This window comes from Mixophyes fleayi, chromosome 6, assembly GCF_038048845.1.
Source record: "Mixophyes fleayi isolate aMixFle1 chromosome 6, aMixFle1.hap1, whole genome shotgun sequence".
Classification (NCBI taxonomy): domain Eukaryota; kingdom Metazoa; phylum Chordata; class Amphibia; order Anura; family Limnodynastidae; genus Mixophyes; species Mixophyes fleayi.
This window is the reverse complement of record NC_134407.1, coordinates 156,300,034-156,327,856: the sequence shown is the minus strand read 5'-3', so window position 1 is coordinate 156,327,856 and position 27,823 is coordinate 156,300,034. Positions and strand designations below refer to the sequence as shown.

The window sequence follows — 27,823 nt, the reverse complement described above, 5'->3', positions numbered from 1 at the left end:
TGTAACATGTCTGTGTCTAGATTAGCTGGTGGCCAAGAGAAAGAATTCAATGTACCAGCTTTTCTTGTCCTTATTTTCTGCCACTGCGACAAAAAAACAATAGGAGCTACTACACCAATTTCAAAGATAATGAAATGGCCCAGACCTCTAATCCTCCTGGCCATGAGATGCTATACAGGTTAATGCCCCTTATTGGTAACTTGTGTGCACATTCATAGAAGTGTGTACCACTCACTACTCAAGACATTTCAGCAGACAAGTCACTTCTTCACAAAGGGCAGATTATATTTCACCAGTATATCCCAGTAAGTATACCAATCATGGATCAAGTTTTTGTTAGCAGGTTTATGGGTACACAATATATTTTAGAATATATGAAGGGAAGGAGAAACTGATAAATCCCCTTACTGTCCTCTACAATTGACTAATGGTTGATAAATAGCATGGAACTTAATTAACCATTTTGTGCTGAAGTGAAGTAGAGTCTGTGTTCTCAAATGACACATGGAAGGGAGGGCGAAAGGCAGATAGAAAAGATAGCCAGATCCATTGCCCAGGCTGTCCAACTAAAACTGGGCTGTCTTGAAGAGTACTTCAGAGATAATAATTTGCACTTGAATTGCTAAGTGCTGTCAAGGTATTATTATTATTATTATTAATTTTTATTTATAGGGCGCCACAAAGTATCCGTAGCGCCGTACAAGGACAAACAATGCCACAGTACACGGTGAAACAGCACAGTACAAGTAACAGTAAGCACTATAACTCTGGGGGCTCAGGGTCAGCATGAAAGAGAGGGAGGGAGGGGAAAAGGGAGTATAGGCAGGTAACTATGGCCTAAGAGGGTGGGCACGGATGACAGGTTGAGAGTCACTGAGGGGAGCGGAGAGAAGCGAGAGGAGACAGAGGGCAGAGGGACTGAGAGGAGGTGAGCTGAGTAGTTGAGAGCGCAGTTAAAAGTGATGGAAACAGGAGTTAGGAGAGCCCTGCTCAAAGGAGCGAACAATCTAAAGGGAGAGGAAGACAGATAGACACATGGATGAGACGGAGAGACGGGAGAAACGGAGACGGAGTTGAGGAAGGGGGAGGAGGGAAGAAGGGATGAGAAAGAAAGGTAGCCGACCGGTGGGAGTTTAGGCATGAGACTGGAAGGCTTTAAGGAAAAGGTGGGTTTTTAATGTTCATTTGAAAGAGGACAGATTAGGGGAAGTTCTGATGGAGCGGGGGAGCATGTTCCAATGGAGGGGAGCGACGCGGGAGAAGTCTTGGATACGTGCGTGAGAGGAGGTAATCAGAGGGGAAGAGAGGCGACGATCGTTGGACGATCGCAGTGAGCGGGAGGGAGTGTGAATAGAGATAAGGTTAGAGATGTAGGGAGCAGTGGAGTTGGCGAGGGCCTTGTAAGTCAGAGTGAGGAGCTTGAAAAGGATTCTGTAGGGGAAGAGGAGCCAGTGAAGGGCTTGGTAGAGTGGGGATACAGAGGTGGAACGGCAAGAGAGGAAAATAAGGTAAAAACAAAGTGGAGGGTCTTGTGTTAACCTTAGACTTTGTGGCTTGCACCGAATTATTTAGATTTTCTTTGTAGCATTGTGTGCATTGAGATGTACAAGCTACATTTAACTACCTTTCTCTTTCGACTGTTATTTAGGTCATGTAACACCACCTTTGGAGGTAAGAGTTAGAGAGGTTCTGTGAGTTAAGTTAGAGAGAGGTACAAAGAAAAATACAAACAAAAATAGAGAACCTCTGGGAGTCAATTTAAAGAGACAAATGGAGAGAGGTTCCAAGTAGGAGCAAGTTCATGGTGACAGGGTAGGAAGAGGAACAAGTCAAGTGTTATGCCTGAGCATGTGTCAACTTTGAAAGAGAGAGAGATGGAGTGTAACTGAACTTGACCTATGTTAGATTCGAAAACCAAGAGAGTGGGCAAGGGGTCAGAGAGGGGGGGTGACCTCCCTTGGGAGCCTGGTACTGGAAGCTTATGGTGGAGGCAGATTGGACTAAGACCCCATTTGCAACCACAGCAGAGATACATTAGGCTGGGCGAAGTGACTGCACAGACCAATAACTTTATATCATTGTTGTCTACTCTCCCTCATAAGATGATTGTTCAGTGGGGCAAGTGAGGGCCTAACAACCTAAGACACTGTGCACAATCTGGGGGTGGGGGGGGGGGGTGAAGTGACAACACCATGTCCTGAGATTATTCTAAGCAGCCCCTAATTTCGAGGCAGACTATGAGAGACTTGAGATATTTAAAAAAGTTAGGACAACTAAGTAAAAGGGAGTCAAGTTAGGAGGAGGAACTCGAGAGAGAGTGAGGAAGAAAAAGCAGAGTGTCATGATTTAGCATGTGTCAACTTTGAAAGAAAGACATAAGCTGAAGTGTAGCTGAACTTGACCTATGTAAAAATCGGAAGCTGGGAGTGTGGGGACACAGTATGACTTGTGTGAATTTTAAGAGAGACATTTTAATACACATACCAGTTTTGAATTCCACAGAATATTTCCTTTCAGAAATGGATATGGGGTGTATGAAGATTTTTTTTAAAAAAAATATTCAATTCAAATTTAAATGATATATGACAAAAATGTAGATAACACCCCAGCCAGTCTCACAAGATAGATAGAAAAGGGTGACGCTTGGAGAGAAAATCTAGCTTAACAGACACTTCCTGTATGAAATATAATTGATCTTTTTAATAACAAAGGGTTACAACATCTCCAGAGGAATGAAATGTTAATGCCACAACAAGAGCACCAGGACCTGCACTGCCCTTTTATAGGAAAACCATTTAGTAACACAGTTGATTCTAGCAACTACACTGATAGCTTGGAAAAAATACAAAACAACAAAACTGTTAATTGGTAAGAACTTAAAACCTTCCATTTATGTGTATGTATTCCACTTTAAATATAATTCAAGATGAGTTGTAATAAACTCATTTATAAGAAACCATCTGGCATACACAGAATAATTCATTCAAAAAAACAAGGCAACCAGTGAAAAAGACAGACTAGACAGACCATTGAGTTCATTTCCACATGATTTAAAATCAGAAACTCAACATGAAGAGAAATACGTATTTAATCTATTTTAAGAGATGTCTATGCTACATAAATATATTTGGGCTACTACATTTTATGAGTTTTATACTCAGGTGTCAGCAGCTATTGTAATTATATTTCAGGTCCTGTTGTTTATGTATTCTGACCTTTCAAGTGCACAAGCACAGGGAGGAAAAAACCTGAAAACCTTGTCAAAATGTATGAGAATTTTAATGCATAGTGAAGGGCTGAGGGTGCTGCTATACCGGTACCAGCCCTTGTATAGTAGCCACAGGTGTGTTCATAAATGGCACCACTGGAAGTCCTCCCTACACCCTAGTACGCTGAGGGATAGAGGCATGTATACAGTTTGAGTGGCAATAGAGACCTCCTGGCCAGTTTAAAATTCCCACAAAACAGAAGTTAAAATAAAAAGCTTACATTGTATAAAGAAAGGCAAAAAATGCAGCATTCAAGCTTACCCATACTTTCCACTGCGGCCTTATCAAAATGTAAATATGCATTTCCTCTACTATAACAACAAAAATGCATGACAGCTAACATTGCAGTGGGTTTTTGTTCCACGTGAGTCTTTGTTTTTTTACAAGTGTGATTTAATAGCCATTAAAAGAAGAGTAAAAGTTAAACTAGAGGTGAAAAGGACACTCAGCTGTGAGTTCTTTTAATTCTTTCACCTGAAATCTCCAGTGCCAAGTGCTCACTAATGTTCTCAACCCATACATTCTTCATCCTCCTCTTATTTTCCAAGACTCTGGGTAGAACCTACTTATTCTCTTGTTTTCTCTGCATTTTTGAAAATGTCTCAAACTCTATTTTTGCTTATTGCTGTCATCTCATTTTCTAACCACCGTACCTCCGCACAATAAAGACCTTCACTCAGGACTACACCTTTTTTTAGTTATTCACTGAGGTTCATGTAAAAGCTTTGATCCTTCTAACAAATATTTGTGCAAAATGCTAAAAACAAATCTGCCATCTATCCAGATGTGATATACATACCTCATCATCATTTATATAGCACCAGTAATTCTGCAGAGCTGTGCAGAGAACTTATTTACATCAGTCCCTGCCCCAATAGAGCTTACAGTCTAAATTCTCTAACACGCACTCAGACAGACTAGAGTCAATTTAATAGCAGCCAATTAATCTACTAGTATGTTTTTGCATTGTGGGAGGAAACTAGAGCGCTAGGAGGAAACCCACGCAAACACAGGGAGAACATACAAACTCCACACAGATAAGGCCATGACAATTGAACTCATGACCCCTGTGCTGTATGCAAGTAAGTGCTAACCACTAAGCCACCAGGCTGCCCAGAGATTTCTTTAAATTACTATTTAATCTATTGTTTTGGCTCTGACACATAATGCTGACGAAAGTCCTGGCCCTTCCCTTTCTCCAAATGCCAATATTGGTAAGTTGTGTCACTTTCACACTTCCTAAAAGGCTCTCTGTTTTTTATGTAAATATTCATGATTAAATACCTATACTGGGTGAATGCAGGGCCAGTGCAAGGTTTCTCAACTCCCTAGGCAAAGCTTCAGCCTAATGCCCCTCCGTCATTCAATTCCAACATCCTAGCCCCTCACACACTTGACATTTCTAAAATAAACATAGTAACTCTTACCTCATCTTGGATGGCTGGTAAAGCTCCAGTCCAGATGCACCGATGTCCAGATGTACTGATGTCTGATGCAGAATGCTGTCCAGGCTTCACTGCTGCTCAGGAGCAAACACAGGATATCTAGAGGGGAGGCTCCAAATGTTAGATTTCAGAATAAAACAAACAAATAAATATTTGAACAGGTAAGAATCAGAGAATGCAGGAAATGATACGAACTGAGTATTGCACACAATAAACAAAGATTTCTGGGTGATGCTGAGAACTGATAACAAGGAATAAAACTGGTGCAGATGGACTGGCTGAATGGAGAGAAATCAGATACAGAGATGGCGGCAGCAGTTTGTAGGAGTCCATTAGAACAGGAGAAACAGCAACATAAACAACAATGACCAGCACCGGTAACTGGGAGAGACAGGCATAAATAGGAGGCAATCAGGTTTGAATGATTAGCTTAGTGCAGCTTGTTAACCCCTGGCAGTGATTATAGAGGTGCGATAGCAGCACATCTGGTGGTTTACAGGTACTGCAGGGGTAAACACAATATTAAGGTCCAATATAGTCATTGAGGCAGGAGTTGCCGATGCAGATGCAGTGCAGCAATACAAGCGGAGGCAGATCGTGAAACTGGTCAGTCTGAGGCTGCTTTAAGTGCTTCCTTCATAAGATCACAATCACTTAGGTAAAGACAACCGGAAAGATGCAAAAGCATCTTAATTTTATATCAAAAATAGATATCTGTATTTACAAAGTCACAAAGTCATACAAGACAATTAACAAGAGTCTGGATGTTTACTGCACTACTTCGCTATCCTATTATAAAGGAACTATAGTCACCATTCCTCTAGAATACTGTACCAGTCACCAAGCTACACCGTTCACGTTCTGCAGCAGGGCAGGGACTATGCCTTCATGCTTTTTCAGGTCTGCAAAAGCCATCATCTTCACAATCCTGGAGCAATCTAACAGTGGCTACAAGCCCTAGTAGAACACCCCCTGACTGACTGGGCTCCCACTTTTAAATGCAGTCCCCTTCCTATGTTTGTGTAGCCTCAGTGGGGCTGGTACCAGATAACAATTGCCCATTGGATTGGGTGCCTGCATCATGGAGGATAGCCACTGTGATTCCCCCAAGTTCTCAGACTGCAGCATGCACACTGTGGAGAGAAGCTCTAGTTAGTATGGCTAAAGTTGGAGAAGAACAATGGGCACCCATTTGTTAAGTCATAAATACTAACCCATGGCTAAATCTCTGCCCTGATCTAAAACAAAGCTATCTTTTTGGGCAAAAAGTGGCTCTCTGACTAATAAGCACTTTTGGCTCAAAATGGCTGACCATTAATGGAGAAAGTCCAGAAAAGTCATTAGCCCTCAATGTGATTTGGTACTTTAATAGCCCAATTGCAAAAAAGCTATGTTACAGAATCTAGCAATACCTACATAACACACCTGGTGACATTTAAGAACAAGCAATACAATATACCTGAAAATATACCATGACTATGCACTGCAACTTACTATGAAGTATGAATGAAGCATTTTTTAAGCAATTAGACTTGTCAACAGGGAACAAGAATCTTATTGCCAGTGATAGTGGGGCTGTCCATATATTCATTCTGTTGCAGGCTACTTCCTCCCCGTTCCCTTAATGGCAGCTACTGTGCACTGACCATGGAAGGTTTGGGGTTAATGTTTGGGGAGGGGGTGGTTAATTATTTTTTATTATTAACTATTGGCAATGGGTCCAGTGGCTGCCACTGGCATTGCCTTTTGAATGTCGACATTGTGACTGTCGACATTACTACTGTAGACAGTCATAATATCACCATTTTAAACATGTCAACAGAACAAATGTGTTAATATTTCTACTGTCACCATTTTGGTGTCAACAATATAACTGTCGAAATATTCATTGTTGCCCTATCGTACCCAACCCCTGTTACCAGTCTATTGGCTGTACTGTTTATTAAATAAAAATCTTTAAACATACCATTTGAACTATAATAGGGGGACCATGAGCATGAGGTTCCCATACTATAATGAAAATCATTCCCAGGCTGATCAGTGCACAGTTGCTGCTTCTAAGGGTAGGGGTAAGGAAGGAGGCTGCAAAAATCCGCTTACCCTTTCCCTCCATGCTAATGAGCACTCATACTGACCCCTGAGCTGTGAGGACAAGGACAAAAAAAATAGAAAAATAAAACGCATATGCACAATTTCCAAATGAATTTAAATTGAACAAAAAAACTCCTCAAAGGCCTTGTTCACAACTTTATTAAATTCATTTCTCTGTATAGTTCAAATAGGAGAACAAAAACAAACCTAAAAAATCCACATTAAAAAATGACCCACTTGCACACTATGAATGACCAACGTAAGACCTCTGGGAAAGGGGAGGGGGGCAGGTAGTTTTTTGCAACTTCACTTTGTTCGTAGAGGCGCCAGCCCTGTGATGAACAGCCTAAAAATGTTTTTCACTATGGCAGGCACACCCCATGTTTGTTGTTTAACTGATGTAGAGGAAACCCATAGTGCCTATAATTACCAGCTGACTCAAGCAGGGAACTAGTGCTGTACCTGTAATCAACATTTCCCCAGTCATAAACTAGCACAGTGTCTGTATTCACCAACTGCCTGGAGCCAGGAACTAAGTGGCACAGAGCCTGTAATGGCCAACTACAAAGAATAGCACAATGCCGTTATCTACCTGGAGACAAGAACTTCAGTAACATAGTGCCTATAATCATCAACTACCTGGAGCCAGGAACAAACACAGTGTCTGCATCCATGGATATGTACCCAACCAACAGCTACAATTCTATTCCACTTTCATATGTATCAAGTCTCTTCCTCACATCTATTGTAAGCTTGTTATGACAGGCCTATCTTTAGCTTCTGTTTTTCATCATTGTATGCCATTTGTATGTATCATAATTCCCTCAATGAACAGTATAATATAATATTTAGATGTTATCGACATAAAAGAAGTGGGCATTTCTGTAAAGAAAAAAACCTGCTATTTGCAAATAGGATGGTAACAGCTTTGTGGCCTTGTCGCCACTGGTGGCATGCTGCCCGAGTACTTACTACGTATGGCCCAAATATATGGCTATAGGTATAGTAGTATGCTGGGGGATCTTTCTGTGTGTTTGTTCCTTTTAGGATAACCCCACCCTTTCAAGCACCTGCTACGAGCTTATGAATTGATTGAGCAACTTCCACTTCTGTATTTGTCTGAGTGGCAAGTTGGTGTCAGTAGCTGAGGGGGAGTGCTGGTATTGGATTGCTCTTTGGAGGCTTTTGGGGCTCCTTCTGGCAAGTTAGTTCTCAATTTAAAAACACATATATGTATGGCCCAAATATATGGGACTCTCATTGTTGAGAGTTAGAACCACCCTATTAGCAAAAGCACTGTGGAGTGGCGGGTGGCTTTAACATACATTTGCAAATGTGTGCAACTAAGACTTTTGCATTTTTATCTACAGTAAAAATGGCAGATCTTTTGCTGGCTATAGCAGTGTGCTGGGGGATCTTTCTCTGAGTACTTCTGCTGCCTGAGAACTTGTATTATGCCTTAAGTGGTGGGCGAGCTGTGGGACAGCAAGGTGCCTCTATACAATGGAAGCTTTCTGGGTAGGCCTGAAGGGCAAAACCTTTCTGCTTTAAGATGTAATACTGTGACTCAAAGGTAATTAAGCTGTCACCTAGAGTATATACATATTTCTCATCTATAACAAGCATTTTTGTTAAAAGTAGTAGTTTTTTCCCCCTTTAAAATACAGAGCCATGTGTTGCTACATAAGAAGTAATCAAGGATTTGTGTTTAAATACAATTTTACTGATGTATTTAGCTGATAAGCTGTACCACCCCATGCTTAGAGTTGTCTGTTCATCTTTGGGGCGGGGGGGAGAGATGACATTCCCCTTAACATTCAGCATCTCCTTCCTGCAGCTGCATCTGATTGTCTGCCAACGTTTCAAAGAAGCCAAGGAGGAGTAGCATTATGGATTAAAAAAAGCATGCTCATGCAAAAAAAAAAGTAATAATAGCAATTAGCGATGAGAGACTGAACGTGGCAATTAGAAAAGCCCAGATCAAAGGGAAACTTAAAAGGGTAATTTGCAACGGTGTCTTAGGAAAGAAAAGTGTGTCAACTCAGAACCTCCAAGACCATTGTGGTTGTTTCTGTTCTGGTGCACAGCATGTTCCCTTTAGATAAAGGTGTTCATATGGTAGCCAATTACTCAAAAAGGACAAACATAGTTATTCCAGGGGAGAAATAGTCACCAAAAAATCAAAACAAAGTGAGGTCCAGTGCAATTTGACAGTCCTATATTTGTAAGACCAATTATAAGGAATTATCTTTACACAAAAAATGTTATTCCTTTGCCCTTTGCATATACCCTGAAAGCTAAACAGTGACCTTATTTCCAATTCTGGAGCTGCTTGAAATTAATATTTGCAATTGTGTTTAATGCAATATAGGAAGCAATGCAATTTTAGAGTGTTTGCTATGAGGTCCCTACACTTATATTCAGAGCTGGATTAAGGTGGATAACCAACAGGAAACATACAGTGCCCTGCTGGAATGCCATGAGGCAGTACTGATAGGAGTTCCTGGTCTGAGCGGCCTGGTGCACGTGCTCCCTGTGCCTCTCCCTTAATTCAGCCCTGCTTATATTTGGATAGCCATGTTGGACACATTTGGATACATGTAAGTATAATATAGTGCATTTTCCCACAATATTTTATTTACTATTGCTTTACCTGTTTTTTTAACATTTGTCACTCTCAGTAGTGACTCGTTCTTCTTAGAATTCCTAAACGGAAAGTTGGGCCAAATTATATTTATTTTATTTTTACACCTATTAAGTCCCTTTAAAAATGCTGACAGTAGGACACATTTACTAACTCTGCAATTTGCAATGAATCCCAGCAACCAATAATCAATTCACTTTTTTTGTCTAGTGGAAATTACACAATGAAAATGGTATTGGAAAAATTTCTTTAGTTCAGTGCATTTCTTGACCTACTGCAATGTTAGTGTAACACTTAGACTCAGCGCTCACTTGTGTAGAAGAGCCAGGACCCACAAGTTGAGTGATGGGGAGGAGGAGCCATTGGCAGTAGGGGGCTGTCCAATGCTGTCTCAGGTACTGAAAACGACACTTCTCAGAATGCCAATGGAGCAAGGACCAAGGAAGTTACATCAGAGCCTGCTAAATAAGAGAAATTTGGCACCAAAGAGAGAACATTGTTAAATACAAGAGACTTATTGCTAATTTTCCTAGTTATTATGCTCTTTGTTATTGCAAAGGATATATTACAATCGCTTCCTAGTTCACTCTAAATTCAGGGTTGTAGTTATGGTACAGAATATGATCTTAGCAGAGTGTAACTTTTAACATGGTACTGGTACTCAGTCACATTTAAGATGCTTAGAAAATAGTGAAAACCATGCTTAAGAGTAATTTAAATAAATTGCCAACCGCAAATTAATAAAAATTCTCCTAAGCATTAAATGACCATCACTCACTATCAGGATTTCAATTAGTACACTGCCTCCACTATTACTGCAATTGCTTTTCCCCTACAGTTACCTTCTACCGTATGGCTGTGTAGATTTCAGAGGCAGACTGCTCGTCTTTATTTTCTGCATATGTCATTCTGCCCGCACCATGAAAGTACGAAATAGGAGTACTATTAATTTATTGTTGGGGCTGGTTGGGGAAAATAGTTCTATTATTAAATGTGAATACTATTAATTGAGTATTGGGAATGGTCGCAGGGAGGGGCGCCTTATCATTAAATGTGGATGCTATTGATTTAACACCAGCACTGGTTGGCGCCTTCTAAAGTTCATGTACCTGTCTTTTTTCCAAACAGGGTCCCAACATTCCAGGATCTCAGGATACAGACAAGCAGCAACTGTGCTTAAGACACCAGCAGCCACAGGTAGTGAAATCTGCAAGAACAGGTAGGAGAAAATAGAGCAGTCTTTCAACTGTTCTGAGTCTGGTGGTGTAGTCCTGAATTTGAGTGACTTGTCTACTAAGTCAGAATTTGGCTCGTCATCGAGGACTGTTGGGAGGTATATCTGCTCATGAAGGGAGAGCTGTGTGCAGCCAACAATAGTGCACATAGTATTGAATTTGTCTAGAGAGATAGCCATATTAGACCACAGTGGACCCCATGTTTTAAATAACCAGGGCTCCCCAGAGCCCTAATCAAGCTCTGGGCATGCATTTACCATAGTTACAATCTATGCTTTTTCTGCTATTTTCAAACTTTAATGACTACTTTCCTACAAAATGATAATGTCCTATTTGCAGCAGAACTGTCTTAATGATATGTTGTGTGTATTTAATAAGCATAGTTTAATAACCTTTGTCCTGACATGAAAGTGCTCGGTGGGCCTCTAAGTATAAATAGCAGCATCAGCGAGAATTGTAACTAGAGCCTGGTTAAATGTTCTGTCCGCCCTAGGCTAATACACCCGCAGCACCTCCGCCCCCAATAATAATTAAAGGAAACATTCAGGTGTATTATGCAGCAAACAAATTTAGACAGTTTCTCTTTGTTGCTATTTAGCTGTCATCTGGAAAGTTGAGATTCTGTTTTGAAAATGTGCAAACTTTACAAGCCCTCAATGATGATTAAGATCTTTCAAGAGCATCCTCGTGAATGCCACACAATACAGACACCAGCTATTTCCTCAACCACCAGCGGCCAATTCATGACCCCCCAGTCATTTCATTACTCCACAGTGGTCAAGTCATGACTCCCCTGGCAATTTCATGAACCACTACCCAAGTTATTTCATCCCCTATCGTCCTCTGTTGCCTACCAATATATTCACTTGCTGCAGCCTTTCCCTGCTTCTCCTCACCATCTAGTTGCTCACCTCCTACTCTCTGTCTTACCCCTACCCCTTTTACTTGTTACTTCTGCTTTCTACAAACACTCTCACCTTTACTTTATCACCACTTCACTCTTGCCCCTCTCTTCACTGCTCTCCTACTCCTAATTTACCCCCCACACACACACACACACACACACATAAACAAACACACACACACACACACACACACACACACACACACTGTTATTACATTAACTTTGTATTTACTGCTCTTAACTCTACCATTATTGTATTGCATTGCCTTTGCCATTTTACTGCACTACTATAACATTAAACAAACAATCCCACAAGGGGTTAGTGGCGCACACTATATATATGGAGAGATTGAGATAAATAATTGGGTGTATACAAAATTTATATACACTTCTCAGTGGTGTCAATATATAATTAAAATAGAAGGATAACCTGGTATTTAACTGCTGCACACCCGTGGTCTATTGCATATAATCCACCATCACATATTTGTCAAACAGAAAAAAAACACAAAACGGCTTGCGCTGTATAATACCTATACCACTAGTGTTCAAATCTATATAACTGGAGTATCTAATAAGAATCAGAAGAGAATATTTGGAAACATAAAAAATACAATATTTTATACATAATGAAAACAATTATAGGAATCTCCACCGATTAAAAAATATATAAAAAACATTGCCAGCCTGCGTTTAAATAATCAAATATGCCTTGTATAAAAGGAAACCTTCAGTACTGCGGTAACAAGTTAATTATTAATAATACTAATACTTCTTTGATCCAGTATGAAAAGGCTTAGTATCACAATTCAGAGAATGGATGGAATCATCTTTGAGAGTCTATATTTCCAACTTATACCGCCCCATGAGTGTTTGATTATAATTCAAAAATGTTTCCTTCTTCCAAATAGACTCCCTCTCGCGCAACCAGGCGCAACATCAAATGGAGTCCTTTGGTAACTGGAAGACACTGTCTAGCACTCCGGTGCAGCGGTATTGTCATCGAGCTCACAGGAGTGAGATGTGGTGTCCGCAGGTATGCGAGAGAAGTAGCAGACCTCACTCTGACGCGTTTTGGGCCTGCTCTCTGCACTTTCTCAAAGCTTTTTAGGGTCTGTGTGTAATCCTTAAATAGAGAGCTAAGATCACAGGTGGATTCACTAATTGCAGTTTTCTGTTTCCATTCATTTAATCAGCAATGCCGTTTCTTGTGTTACCAAGCTGTGTTTCTACTTAGCCTCACTTTAAAATCAACCTTTCAAATTCTTCCATACGACAACGGTGTTCCCAGCTCATTAAAGCATTTATTTCCCTCTTATATATCAGTTGTATATTGATTTCTGATATATAAACTTGAATTGTTGTCTTCAAAAGCATCTCTATATGCACTTACATTCATACTCAAGTGCCGAGGGCAGGCACGAAATGCGTCAGGGGCAAGGTCTGCTACTTCTCTTGCATACCTGGGGACAATACATCTTACTCCTGTGAGCTCGATGACAATACCGCTGCACCAGAATGGTAGACAGTGTCTTCCAGTTACCAAAGGACTCCATTTGAAGTTGCACCTGGTTGCGCGAGAGGGAGTCTATCTGGAAGAAGGACTGGTTTTCCCCGTGGGATAACGGGCTATATCCGGAGCCTTGCGATACGGTGCTACAACTTAAGGAGTAAATGAGAAGGTCCCTACGGAGCAGGGTTGTGCTTGACGTTTTTGTGCTGTACTTAATAATTCCCTCCGGAGGGGTGAAGATACCACTGATAAGAAGCACGTTATCTATTTATGTATTTGAACTATACCAGGATCAAACATCATTATACTTATTATAGAAAGCTAAATGACTGCTGGGGTGTATCTACCTGTATACATCGGATAGAAATCCAATTGAATCATTGAGAAACATTTTTGAATTATAATCAAACACTCATGGGGCGGTGTAAGTTGGAACTATAGCCTCTCAAAGATGATTCCATCCATTCTCTGAATTGTGATACTAAGCCTTTTCATACTGAATCAAAGAAGTATTATTATTGTTAATAATTAACTTGTTATCTCAGTACTGAAGGTTTCCTTTTATACAAGGCATATTTGAGGATTTAAGCGCTGGCTGGCAATGTTTTTTATATATTTTTTAACCTGTGGAGATTCCTATGATTGTATTCATTATGAATAAAATATTGTATTTTTTATGTTTTCAAATATTCTCTTCTGATTCTTATTAGATACTCCAGTTATATAGATTTGAACACCAGTGGTATAGGTATTATACAACGCAACCCGTTTTGTGTTTTTTTTCTACTATAACATTGTTGTGCTAAAATATTGCCTTGCTGTGGTTTCACCAATTTGATTACATTGCCACTGTCATACTTGCCTTGTCAATATCCGGACTTCTACACTACCTAGGCCCAGACACCAGGCCAAGATCATGTTCTCCTACACCATCCTGAGTATTGCCCAAATAGGCCCCTGCACCATCTGGACCATTCAGGACTCTGTACCACCTGGGTCCTGCACCATCATGGCCCAATCTAGGCCTCTCTACATCATGGCCTTAGTACCTTGAAGACTTCTGAACCATAGGGAACCCCACTGTGTATATTGTTCTTATTTGATCCTTTTTTCTTTACTTACCCCCTCCCCAGGGCCAGTGGAATGCAGTAGGAGGGGTAAGCAAGGCGGGGGACGCCATCCCTGAAAGGAGCTCCCCTCCACCTGCCATCCCTGCTTGTCCACTGGCACAAGCTCACCCCAAAAAATTAAAAACAAAAACAAACCTCTATGCGATGACTGTGCCCAGCCCCCTCCTCCTTGAAGGGGTACAGTGTAACGATGAAGGGGCACAGTGGGATCAAAAGGGGGGCACAGTGTGATATTGAAGGGGGGTACAGTGTGATGAAGGAGAGGGCACAGTGTGATGGAGAGGACACAATGTGATGAAGGAGGGAGCGCAGTGTGCTGAAGGAGGGGGCACGACCAAACAATGAATACATATTTTTCATTTATATTATTTATATATTATTCATATAGCAATTCATGTTTTCTGTTTATTTGTATTTGTTTTTATTATTCTCTTTACTAAAGTTTATTATAAGGTTTTTATTAAAAGAAAAAACATTATTTAATGGACAAATAATTTATAAAAGGGGAGTGCAAATTTATTTTTTGCAGGGGGGCGCCAGACATGGTCGCACCAGCCCTGTCCCTCGCCTTCAGAAAATAAGCTCTCAAGGTCAGGGTTTTGTCTTATGTTGAATTATTTTATATACCATGCAATTTGTCCTGTTACTTTTATCCATTCTTTTATTATTCTGCTTATATGTGCCCATTGTTCTTACCTGCATGTACTCATGCAATGTTGTTGTATGTTGCAATTACCTATGTACAGCGTTTAGTGGCGCCTTATAAATAAAAGAAAATATAATTTGTTTAAAAACACATTACATGAACTGAAAGACCAACTGTCATATGTTTTACCACGACTCTTACAAGTTTTTGGAATTCAGCTGTTCATGAGTATGTTTTCTCAGTATGAGGATGAAGTATTATGAGCTCACTTTAACTTATTTTCCTCTTTCTCCCTTTCCATCCCTTGCCACTTCCTTTTTTATTTTCTGTTTTCCTGTTTATTTCCATAAAAATAAAACAGTATCTTCAGAAATTGTGTATATGTAAAATTTACACGTTTCACATTTTCAAAAACTTGTACATATTTGTTATATTACATACACTGAAGTTTAAAATGCAAAACAAATAGCACATTACAGAATGTGAAGAATGGTGTAACTATTCTCTATTTCTCTTGTTATAGGAGATCTGGAGGTAAGGAAGAAAAATAAATGAGCAGGGCTTGATGATGCAGTTTGCAGCAAAAAATGGGTGGTGCATCCACATTATTAATTCCCACCTACCACATTACAACTGCAACTAGGTGTTTTGTGTGGTGGATGGGCCTTGACGATTCAGTTCACATCATGTCCCTGACCACCGTGTGGCAGGTAAGCCTCTCCAGGAGATTTGCTTGCTCTCTCAAATGTATGGAGTTCTCTACTAATTGAGGAGTCTCCCAGGCATTTTGGGAGAATAGGCAACTATGAGAAAGACAGAACATTGAAAAGTGGATCAAATACTGAAAGGATTTTGTACTTTAGATCTGTCACGTATATCACTAGGAATATCACTGACTGGTATTTGTGCTACTAACCTGAGAGGCGCGGAGTCTAACACACCACCGGTGTTCACCAGGGACCCCCGCAAGGAGGTTTGGGCTTTGCCGCGTGTGATGTGCAGGTCGCGGTTCTCCCAGGAAGTCACCACTGCAGCGAATGAAGGGTAGTCAGACAGGCCGAGTCGAAACCAGAGAAGCGAGGTACTACGAAGAGAAGACAAGAGTAGTCAGGGATGGTCCAAAGGTCAATACCAGTGCGGGCAGCGAAGTACAAGGGAGATCCGGGAGAGAGGTCAAAACAAGCCAAGGAGTCAATTCACAGGTGATCAGGAACAGTATAACAACAATAATGCTGGAGCTGGATAGAACCAATACTCTGGCACCCTAATGATCTGGTTTGCCTAGCAACCGAAGCAGCGCATTGCACATGCTCGAGCGCCGCAATCATGTGATCGCGTCCCATTTGCTTGTGACTTGTGGCCAGAGGGCATCCGTCTCCGGCACCCAGCGGAGGTGCGGAGACAGCCCCTGACAAGATCTGATCACTACTGATCACTGATAAGATCTACACAATAATACCAATTATACAGCCTTGCAACATATAGAACTCATCTGAACCTGTGTGACATGTGGATGTGGAAGGGTTAATCAAAAACAAAACATGTGGTTTGTCTAAAAATGACTAAAATCTTAATACTATTTTGAGCTCACTATTTAACTACCCCCTGCAATCAGCAAGATATATTTCAAGAGCTAACACTTGCAGAAATGTACAATTACTCCTTGACTATCTTAATATGCACTTAAAATATAAATTAATCAGAATTATTGTAAAACAATTCCCTACATCTATATCTGTAGCATTTAGAACTAACCAAACTTATCTAGCACATGAATTCTTTAGGGACACAAAGACAGAATGTTATTAAATGGAGATTAATATAAAAAAAAAGGTCACAATGCCTACAGTATAAAATGCGATTTGACATACAGTAATATATTGCGAAACAGTTTCTTAAATAAAAAGAAGTAACATTAGAAAACTAACTCTCACATATGTTCATGCAATTTGTTGGCCTGTTGGATGGCAAGAATACGAACAACTCCTCATTTAGATTGACTCCAAAATACACTGACAAACTTTTAGTTTTTCATGATTTTTAAACACACCTTTTCCCCATCCACCTTCCTTGTGAGGCCACCACAAATGGCTGTGTGTATGCTAATGACTCTTTTATATATATTGTGTGCACAAAGCACTTCTTAGTAATTCTTATAAATTAAAATATTTTTTCTTGGACATATTCTAAAGGTATTATATTACATTTGCCAGATGGGTCAGAACTTTGTACACATTTGCATACAAAAGAAGAAATTATCAGATACATGATTATACCTTCTCTATAGACCAGAATTAAAATTTCACATATTAGATGTGCCTCATTGCACTGATCATAAATACTTACAGAAGCCTTCTCAAACATGAATGATAAAATAAATGGTTTGATGTATTAAGTTCCCTGTATAGTAATATAATAAGACCTGAAATTGCCCTATTGTACTTTAGCATTTGTTTATTATTTTTTATTATTATTCTTTATTTATAAGGTGCCTACAATTTGTCCGCAGCGCCATTCAGATTATAAACAATAGACCATAAAAGGTATAACAGCACAGAACAATAAACAAGTACCACTAAAACTCCAAAAGCCCCAAGCATAGCTAGTAGTAGAGGATCTGGACTAATAGGTAGTGAGACAGGAGGGAAGAGGACCCTGCTTATGAGAGCTTACAAACTAAACAGAGGGCAAATAGATAGCAAACACAAAGGAGTTAGCAAAGGGGATTAGGGCAGAGGGCAGTGAGGGCACTGGCAAGGCTGGTGAGGAGAAGGTTGCAGTAGTCAAGACAGGAAATGGATAATAGTATTGGTGGCATGCTGGAATAGGAAGGGCCTGATGCAAGCAATGTTACGTAGTTGAAAGCGACAGATTTGGGCAATAGAGTGCATGTGAGGAGCAAAGAAAAGGAATCGAGAGTGATACCCAAGCATTGGAGTTGGGAAACAGATGAGATGGAAGTATTGTTGATTGTGATAGAGAGGTCGGGGGAAGCAGATCTAGAAGGAGGGAAGACAATGGGTTCAGTTTTGACTATATTAAATTTGAGGAAAAGTGAGGACATCCAGGAGGAGATGGCAGTCGGAAACACAAAAGAGGAGGGAAGTGGAAAGATCAGGAGAAGAGAGGTAGAGTTGAATGTCATTGGTGTATTGATGGTACTGGAGGCCGAAGGAAGTGATGAGTTCACCCAGGGAGGCGATGTATAGAGAAAAGAGCAGTGGGACAAGAAGAGAACCCAGTGGGGATCCTAGGGAAAGTGTGAAGGGGGGAGGAGGAACCATAATTGGAAACAGAGAAGGAGCAGTTGGCAAGGTATGAGGTGAACCATGCGAGGACTGAGACAGATAGGTCAAAAGAGAGAAGTATCTGCAGCAAGAGGGAGTGATCCATGTAGTTGAAGGGCGCAGAGAGGTCCAGAAGGATGAGCATGGAGAAGTGGCCCCTGGAATTGGCCGATAGAAGATAATTGGTGACCTTGGCCAGTGCGGTTTCGGTAAAGTCAAGGGAGTGGAAGCCAGATTGGAGAGGGTCAAGGAGGGAGTTGTCCGATAGCTAACCACGGTGAGGCGCTTGCAGAAAATCTGCTCAAGTAATTTAGAGGTGAAGGGGAGAAGAGCATGTTTAAAGAATGAGAGGAAGAGGAGAGTAACAGAATGAAGAGGTTTGTGAGGTAGGAGCAGGCAGTGGGGGACTTCCTATTTGTGCAATAAACATTATCTAACAGGTTGCCCATATCTGTAGTCTTATCAAACTTTCTCAAAGGAGAAGTAGAGGTGTTGCCCATAGCAACTAATCAGATTCTAGCATTCATTTTCTATAATGTTCTAGATAAATGCTAGCTAGAATCTGATTCTTTACTATGTTTAACACTTTCACTTTTTTAGCAGGTTCGGTAAATCTACCCTAAAGTCACTGTAAATGCATGATAGTGACACTTCCTGAAAGCAATCTCCTCCAAATATAAACATTTCCTTTGGTGTAGTTTTAACCTAGCTACCACCTTGGGGTACTGGCAAACAAGGAGTTCACATATTATTCTGAATTAGTAGGCCATATTTATATTTTTATTTTATTAATTTAGGCCACAATCACAACAAGCACATACCCTTTTTTTTTTTTTTAGAAATCTCACTGTACTGTATACCACGCAACTGGTGCTATTTTGAACAGAAACAAAGCAAATGCGCACAAGCATATTTATATGATTCAAGTTCAGTTTCAATGTTTCACTTATGATGTTCTTGGAAAATAACCTAAAAAGGTTTTTTATGCTTTGTTTTAGTGAGTAAGACAAAAGTATGCACAAATCTGAAAGGTACTTTGTTCATAAAGGATTGCTTGGTAATGTCATGCAAGCATTCTGTCATTTTTATGACATCCCAACTCTGTTATATGGACAACATTTAATTTACCTTAACAAAGTAAGCACTGTTACAGCTCCAACAATATTTCCAGTTAAATTAAACCTTTGTTAGTTTTAAGGAACACTGAACTGTCTATTTTAGGAGTTGTTTGCAGGGCAATTTGGGTTTGTCATTGGTCAGTGTAAGTTTCCATTTAACATTCAAAATATAAAGCAGGAGACTATGCCGGTTATAGCATATTTTTAAGGACAAGTTTTCGCGTGAGTACATATTATATGGGTACCTGTTGCCTACCACTGCAGGCAGTGTGAAAGTCAAATAATTGGATGAAGTAAACTAAATTAATTAATATTGTTTTACCATGTGATTGCAATTAGTACACCACATGTTATTACGCAATCCACAAATTAATAACACACACATTTACATTTGCACTTACACTTGTAAATAATTTACATTTATTAAGGTTCCAATCCACTTTAATTTATTAGTCAAATGTAGTAGAAATTATTTATACATAGATGAAACTATAGTAAAGGTATTTATGGTTCAGGTCCCCTAAAAGGTAAAGAGTTTGGTCTCATATTAAAGCTTATTTCACCAGCATTAACCCGGTTTCGACAGAGTAGTGATCGCAAGTTATGAACAATATGAGATTAATACTCAAAAATACTTTGTTTGTGGGTCAGTTTGAACTGGTTAATCAGCAGAAAGACATGTAGACAACAGTTGGGGTAAGTTTCCCCCCATCTTTTGTTGAAGATCAACTGAATTGACCTATGACCAGCAGACAAATGGAACATCGTTAACCCTGGACCAATAAAGCCCCCTCTAAGTGTTATCTGTGTACATAGTGATGTCATCAGTGTTTTTTTGCAAACTGAAACTGCATATAAGCAAACTTCTCTGGGCCATTTTTCTCTGCCTTCCTGACTGCAGATTACATGGACCTAGGCCCAGATGAAACGCTAGCAAAAATGTAATGTATTTGATTTTTATTCTTTCCTGCTTTATTATAATATCTCTTATTCGTTATAATGGCTTGCTATAAATCCTGCTATATTTTGCAATTAAATATCTTTGTGCTTTGGAACCACAATAATCGCATTGGACAATGTTTATTGGTAAGCGATAAAATTAACTTTACAGCAGCTATTTTGTGGATTAAACTTTCCCTGATCCTTGTTTTGAGTGGGGCTAAATGATGCCATATGCAGCATTAAGCCTCACAATACCAAGTATCGTGACCGGGAGGTGGGGCTACAGTGATGCAACTTTGTCACCACGTCCCCACCCACAGTTGCAAGCTAACAGCCAAGACAGCAAATGTTGGCAAGTATGCCTAATGAATATTATTGCCTCTGTCTCATAAAGTGCCTCAGTTATGGCACAGGCTAATAGCCAATGGATTGGCAGCATTCTCATGCATAATGGTTTAACTCACAAAATGGATGTATCCACTGTGATTAGGTAACCTCACTGCTTTCTGATCTGTCATTAACAAATAAATCTATTCCGGTGTCTTTTAGACATCAAAGAATTTTCTTTAAATTAATTTATGTTAAAACTAGAATCCACTCTTGTAATTATTTACCTTACCACTTCCATTCTCCCGAGGTACAGAGGTTCTCTTTTTAAGGTATTGAAATGCCAACTAAAGGTTCTGTTCATTAAAGTGGGAAAACTCTATCTTGGCCCAGCAAAGCCTGAAGGAGCATATTTAATAAGGAGGTATAAATGTTGCTGCAATCCTTAGTCTGTCATTGCGTTCTCAGGATGGTGATAGCAAGGTAACATGAGTGAAAAAATGCTGTATTCTTAGAATAACCCTTTTTCAGTAGCCATTATATTTATCTTTTAAAATATTTTTTTTTACATTTTAGTTTATATTATTATTATTTTTAACAGTTTCTAGTGTAACTGAAAGCCCAAGTCTGAGTTTTCAGTTCCACTTGCAATGGCTTGTGGCTATTGATATAAGCTTACAGAACAGGAGACAGAGGTATTTGCCTATAGCAGCCGCCTTTCCTGTAGAGCTTTATGTGCTCACAGATACTCGGATGCCCCCACGTCTTAAGCTTTTGCGTAGTGAAAGCTTATATGCAATACCGCAGCTGGTGAATAGAAAGCAGTATCAAAAACAGGAGTGAGTGGTCAGCAACAGTCCGGGGTCAGGGTTCCGAAGCAGGTAGAATAGTTAGGGACAGGCCAAAAGGTCAGGGCTGGCAGCGAACAAGGGTAATCCAGAAAACAGGCAGAGGTCAGGGGCAATCAGAGTTCAAGCAGGGTCACAAACAAAGCCAAGGGTCACAACAGGTATCAGGTCCAATGCAGAGTATCCAAATGATGGTACAGAGCAGGTCAGCAATAGTGCAGGACACAGATGCTATAACTGGCAGTGAGACTAAGCCCTCCGTGCCTCAAATACTAAATGCAACCAATCAGAGACCAACGTTTATGCATCACATGAATAACCCCAGGGGCTGCCTAATTAATATATATGAAATGCGCAGGCGTCAAACTGCACACCTGTCGTGACACTCCGCAAACTAATAAAAACCTGATGTGGGCGCTACCACCTGTGTACACCTGCTGGGACGCACCGCAAGAATGAATGAATGAGCATCCCGGCCATTGCCTAGAGTACAACCTTGACGGAGGAACAGGAAGTGGCGTCCCGGCTGTTGTCATGACAGCCGGGAAGCAAAGCAACGAAAGAGACAGCATGGCTGCTGCTCCTAACACCACTATGCATGTGTGAACCAGCTATATACATGTCTCCTGAGACTGCCCTGGCAAAGCGGTAAATTAAAAATGTAAGAAATTATGAAGACAGGTGATTTTCTATTGCCATGTTATGCTCCCTTCCTGGCATCAGGAACAAAACACTGACAGGAAAGAAAGCAAGGATTAAAAATAATGTATATAAAGTTAAAGAAGGAATAATATTTATGCAGCATACACAGTAAGACAAGTTTTTTTTAATACAATGAAAATGTTCATGGATTCATATGTGTAAGAATTGCTGGAACTTTTATTTTTAACTATAAATTTTACATCTGTCTCGCTTTCCAGCTTAAGTTTGGTTACTGCAAAACTTTAAAATGTTGAAGGCAAAGAACACGCAACGTGATTTAGTGCAGACAGTCAATATGAACACTGTTGTCAGCTGCGATTGGATCTAGAATTACTTACTTTAAGCACAGAAATAAATTTATATAGCTAAAGCATGGCTGTGTAATGTGACATTTTTTATATTCCAAACACTCCAAGCTTAACCCATGGATACACTAATTCTTATCTGTCCTAAGCTGACTTCAAGAATGATTTCTGTGCTTATGTACAGGACAGTTATGTGCTTAATATGGCAATTAAATGATTTCCTTTAATCAGTCTCACTTTTACACTAATGGATACATTCAGACATTTTGGAGCACTCTGTAAAACGGACTTCCATCTCTGTTGCATAGGGTTTAAATAACTGATTTGACCCCTATTTAACAAAAAGCTCCAATAGATGCTTGTTAACTGCCAAAGAATGCTGAGGTCAACAAAAAATCAATCACAAATCTGCCATCTTCATATTCAGTGAGATAGTTTTCAGCCCAACAGGACTGCCCCCACTTATAGGTGCATCCGTAATGAAATTGCAACAGCCTGCATTCCTACATTAAACATTGATTTTTTGGGGAATATATGAGAAGCTGGATCGATGTGTTCTCCTCCTCTTTTCCCCAGTGGTAAGCAAGGAACAGGCGTTGCTCAGTAAAAACTGGAATCAGAATCCAGATATAGACCAACTCCACTGACCTCTGGAATGCATTGTGTGCAGAACGTCAGCACAGCATCGACTTGCAGCTCTGTCCGATCAAATCTAAAATGTAATTTATTCATTCTATTTTGGTGCCAGCATTGTTTATTTTTAGACTTATGGAGCGAGCTAAGATTTCCAAAGAGTCTTTGAATTGGTGCTCAGATATCAGACACAGAAATCAATTATAATACTGTTCATCCCTTAGGGACAATACTCAATGTCACTGTTATAGAACAGGCTCTCTATGAATACTGCAGTCATAACTTGACAGTAAAAAAAGCATTAACTTCTATTTATAGTATTGTCTGTGTTTTGTATATATTCTGTTTATTTTCACACATCTAATTTTGATTGTTAATTTGCATTATCCTTTGGATTCTTTGGTATGTCACAAGCCTAACTAGGCCTCCGCCTTGGCGGGTTTAATACAAGAAAGGAACAATTGACTTTGATATAAGAAAATCATTGAGTAATAAATTCATATTGTAGATGTGCTAATGGTGTGATTATAGTAGGTCGTGAAGAATAGCATTACTACTCGCTGCTAACAAACAAAATGTGACTCCAAATGACCACACCCTCATTTCACCAAACAATGCCCATATTTCCTTGAGTGTCCCCCACTTCTACTGAGTAATCCCCAATTTCAGAATCAAAAATTGTCACTATCCCATAAAAATAGGGACTGTGGGGTATGTTTCCACATTTTAAATTTACCCCTCCAATGCAACATGGTTTTGCCCAGGTGAAAAGTTACTCTTTTTTTTTGCTTTCCTTTCCTTAATGAATCAGGACCTTTGGGCCTCAGTCATTAAGAGCAAAGCAAAAAGCCTGATTCATTAAGGAAAGGGAAGCAAAAAAACATGAGTAACTTTTCACCTGGGCAAAACCATGTTGCATTGGAAGGGGAGATAAATATAAAATAATGTGGGGACATATTTATAGTTGGGGTAGAACATGCCCTAGCTAAACTTTCAATTTCAGTGTAAAAATAAACTTATCAAGTATTTTTGTGCAACATGACAAAAAATACAGAATTTTCTTTATGTGTAAAATAATAAACTAATTTACACCCCTTGCATTGGAACATGGTTTGTCCAGGATCAAATTTACTCCCTTTTTTGCCTTGCTCTCCTTAATGGCTCAGGCTCAGGCTTATGATTTAATGCACAAAGAATCGAAAAGCTCTTCAATCGTAAAGCTGCTCAAAGCTGAAAAGAACACTGTCACTCACCGGACCGTGAGTGCCTCTGCGCTGGTGCAAGGTTCTCTATCCTTCCAACCGGCGCCTGTCCTGAGACGCGGCAGTCCGCCATCTTGATGGACTGCGCATGCGCAGCATCCATGAACTCTTATGACCTTGCTTTTAACCTAATTGGTGGATCAATCACCTCTCCCTATTTAAGGCACCTGTGGCCATGGTATCGTTGCCTGATCTTGAGTCTCATTCCCTGTGAGTCTCTGAAGGTGTCTCCTGTGTCCTGCTCGTATCTTCAGTTTCCTGCTGGATTACCTGCTCTGCTCATCGGCGGTTCCCATACCCGCTACTGACTCCTGTGTCCTGCTCGTGTCTTCAGCTGTCTGCTGGATTACCTGCTCTGCTCACCTGCGGTTCCCATACCCGCTACAGTCTCTCAGCTCTCCTGCTGTGCCTGCATATCCTCGTTGGACAAGCTTCTCTACTCAGCAACGGTATGCATACTTGTTATTGACTATCAGCTGTTATCCTGCATATCCGCTTTGGACAAGCTTCTCTACTCAGCAACGGTATCCATACCCGCTATAGACTATTAGCCATTACACTGCATATCTGTTTGAACAAGCTTCTCTACTCAGCAGCGATATGCATACTTGTTATTGACTATCAGTTGTTATCCTGCATATCCACTTTGGACAAGCCTCTCTACTCAGCAGTGGTATACATACCCGCTATAGACTATTAGCTGTGACGCTGCATATCTGTTTGGGACTAGCTCCTCTGCTCTCCAATTGTATTTATACAGTTATAGACTCTTATCACTCCTCCACTTATCCGCACCTGGACAAGTCCTCACCTCATCACAGCAGTGGTACAACTTGCTATAAACAGACCACTGACTCTCCCGCTACCTACCTGCACCTGGACAAGTCTTCCCTTCACTGCAGTGGTACAACTTGCTATATGCAGACCACTGACTCTCCCGCTACCTACCTGCACTTGGACAAGTCTTCTCATCACAGCAGTGGTACAACTTGCTATACGCAGACTACTGACTCTCCCGCTACCTACCTGCACCTGGACAAGTCTTCCCATCACAGCAGTGGTACAACTTGCTATCCGCAAACCACTGACTCTCCCGTTACCTTCCTTCACCTGTTCACGTCCACTCTACTCTCCTACCAGTACAGCTGCAAGTCGCTGACTCTCCTACCAGTATAGCTGCAAGTCACTGACTCTCATCTATTCCATTGGCATTCTCTCTCCATCTGCTGTTATGTACGTTCCTACTATTCACCCTACTGCCCAGAGGTCCGCTGTGTAAACCCCGCCCCTCTGGTAAGCATTGTCAACTGGTGAATCCTGGGCAGAACTCCTAGTGCCCGTGACAAACACATGCAATCCTCCACTTATTCCCAGGTTGCCTGGTTGTTATGGACAACTCCGAGCAGGGCAGGCTATACATTGCAATCATGTGATCTCACTGTAGCAAATCAGTAATAAGGTGGGCTTGGGAGCTATAATGATGCTGGTAGCTCTGAGAAAAGCACAACTTAAATGGGGTAACTATCAGAGATAAAGCTTATCTGGCCAAGCTGCGTAGTCCCAAGAGGACTGGTCATGAGATTTAGTCCAAGAATTGTAGAAAGTGAAATAGTGGGATTGGAGAAGGTAGAGATGCGATGTACAGTGAAACAAAACAAGTCTTCAAAATACAAGCAGATAAATTCAAAACAAAACTTTGACCCTGCAAAGGTTTAGTAGAACTGAGGGATTTTATAAAGGATACAAATAGGTGAGATAAATTGTTCTGATTGATATGACCTTTGAGCTTAAGGGCTGATTACAGAATAAAGAACGCTGGGTATTAGTCCAGGTGAGGTGAAGAGCTAGACTGCTGTTCTTAGCAGATTGCTTATTATAGGAATTGAGAGGAGTTTGTAGCTGACATTGTGAACTGTTTTCTGAGGGCTGTCATTTAGAGCTAGTTTTGTGAATCCTCACAAAAGCCTCCTGATTGGCTTCCTGCTCTTTATAGTTCAGGGAGATTAGTACTCCTGAGCCAATTATAGGTACAGTCATGCTGAGACACCTTCCTGTCAGTGTATTAATTCATGCTTTTGGTTTAGATGCTGCTTTGGATCCAAACTCTCTAGATTGCTGGCTGACTTGACCACACCTTTGAACTTTGATTGCTCTAACCTACTCTAACCTACCTACCCTAACCTGTGCTCTGGACCTCTAGTACTCTTTAGACTGCCAACTGCCCTGACTATTGTTGTTGGCCTTGACTACTGTTTGGATCTGTTACTGTTGGCCTTGACTACTGTTTGCCAAGCCTGACCTTTCCTTGGATTCAGACTAATTGCCTGTTCGGATCTCTGAGTGAAACCTAAAGATTTCTTGGAGTCTGCTTAACTTCCACACAGACTCAGGTACCAATGAACCATTTTTGCTTTAAGATGAATGGGGCTGCTAATGGCAAAGACCACATCTAGTCTGGTTCTAGGGTTTTATTCTTCATGTGACTGTAAATTATTCAGAAACTTTCTGTTAAAATATTGAAACTGCCTGTTTAACTCTGGTTGAACATGAGTCACTGACTGTGTATATTGACATTACCTCTTCAGCTGTGGTAAACATGAGTCATTGCACACTTGTCCCATTAAATTAGGGTGTGCTTCTCTTCTGATCTTATTGGACCTGTGGAGTTTAAAACCTCCTCCTGATCTATGCTTCTTGCCAGTGATAGAGTTTACTCTTGTCACGATCTGCCTGCAGCTCGCTGCTTTGTATTGGCAGCTCTTGCCTCCAGGACTATTAGACTTTATTATTGTGTGTTTGCAGCAGTACTTCTGATCACCAGAGGTGCTGCTACTGTGCCTGCTTCATGTCTTTTAGGAGTTAACCTTGCTGCACTAATTATTCCTTGCACCTGGGTGTTTTCCCTACTTATACCTGTAGCTCCCAGCATACATTGCTGGTTATTGTTGTTACACTCTTTTGTCACTTCCTGTTGTTACATGCTGCTGTGCTTCCTTTCTGCTGTACTTGTCGTTTACCTGCTACCTGGGATCTCTCCATATCACTGCTTACCTGTATCAGCCATCTACCCGGTATTTATTTCTGCATTTACCTGTATGCTCATTATTACACCATCTGGTTGTACTTCCAGCAATAAACATTGTGTGTTATCACCTCATTCCTGGCTCCTGAGCTGTATTTTGCATTGAACCATGACAACTCTCTACTCACATTCTGTCCACTGAGATTCTTCAGTGAAACCAGTTTCTGCTTCAACTCTGATTCTACCACCTCAGCAAACAGCATACAAAGACTGCAGAAACAAAAGCACTGGCAAATAGCATACAAAGAAGTCTGACTCTACAGCCTTCGCAAACAGCATACAAAAATGTCAGACTCTACAACCTTGACAAAGAACATATAAACACTTCAGACTTTGTACCTTGGCAAAACAGCATTACAACTCCAACTCTGAATTTTGATATCCAGTTTACTTTGAATTCTATTTGTCAGCACCACAGTTTGAGCACATGATTGCAAATA

General features: G+C 40.5%; 1 long non-coding RNA gene across 1 annotated transcript in view; it reads right to left on the bottom strand.

Moving 5' to 3' along the window:
- Positions 1-15,897, bottom strand: part of LOC142160434 (uncharacterized) — a 44,389-nt gene extending 28,492 nt beyond the window's left edge. The window contains exons 1-3 of the long non-coding RNA XR_012693221.1: positions 15,794-15,897; positions 15,501-15,680; positions 4,697-4,813 (exon numbers count right to left, since the gene is read on the bottom strand). This is a non-coding gene — a long non-coding RNA (uncharacterized LOC142160434). The remainder of the gene's footprint in view (positions 1-4,696; positions 4,814-15,500; positions 15,681-15,793) is intronic.
- Between the last annotated feature and the right edge of the window lie 11,926 nt (positions 15,898-27,823).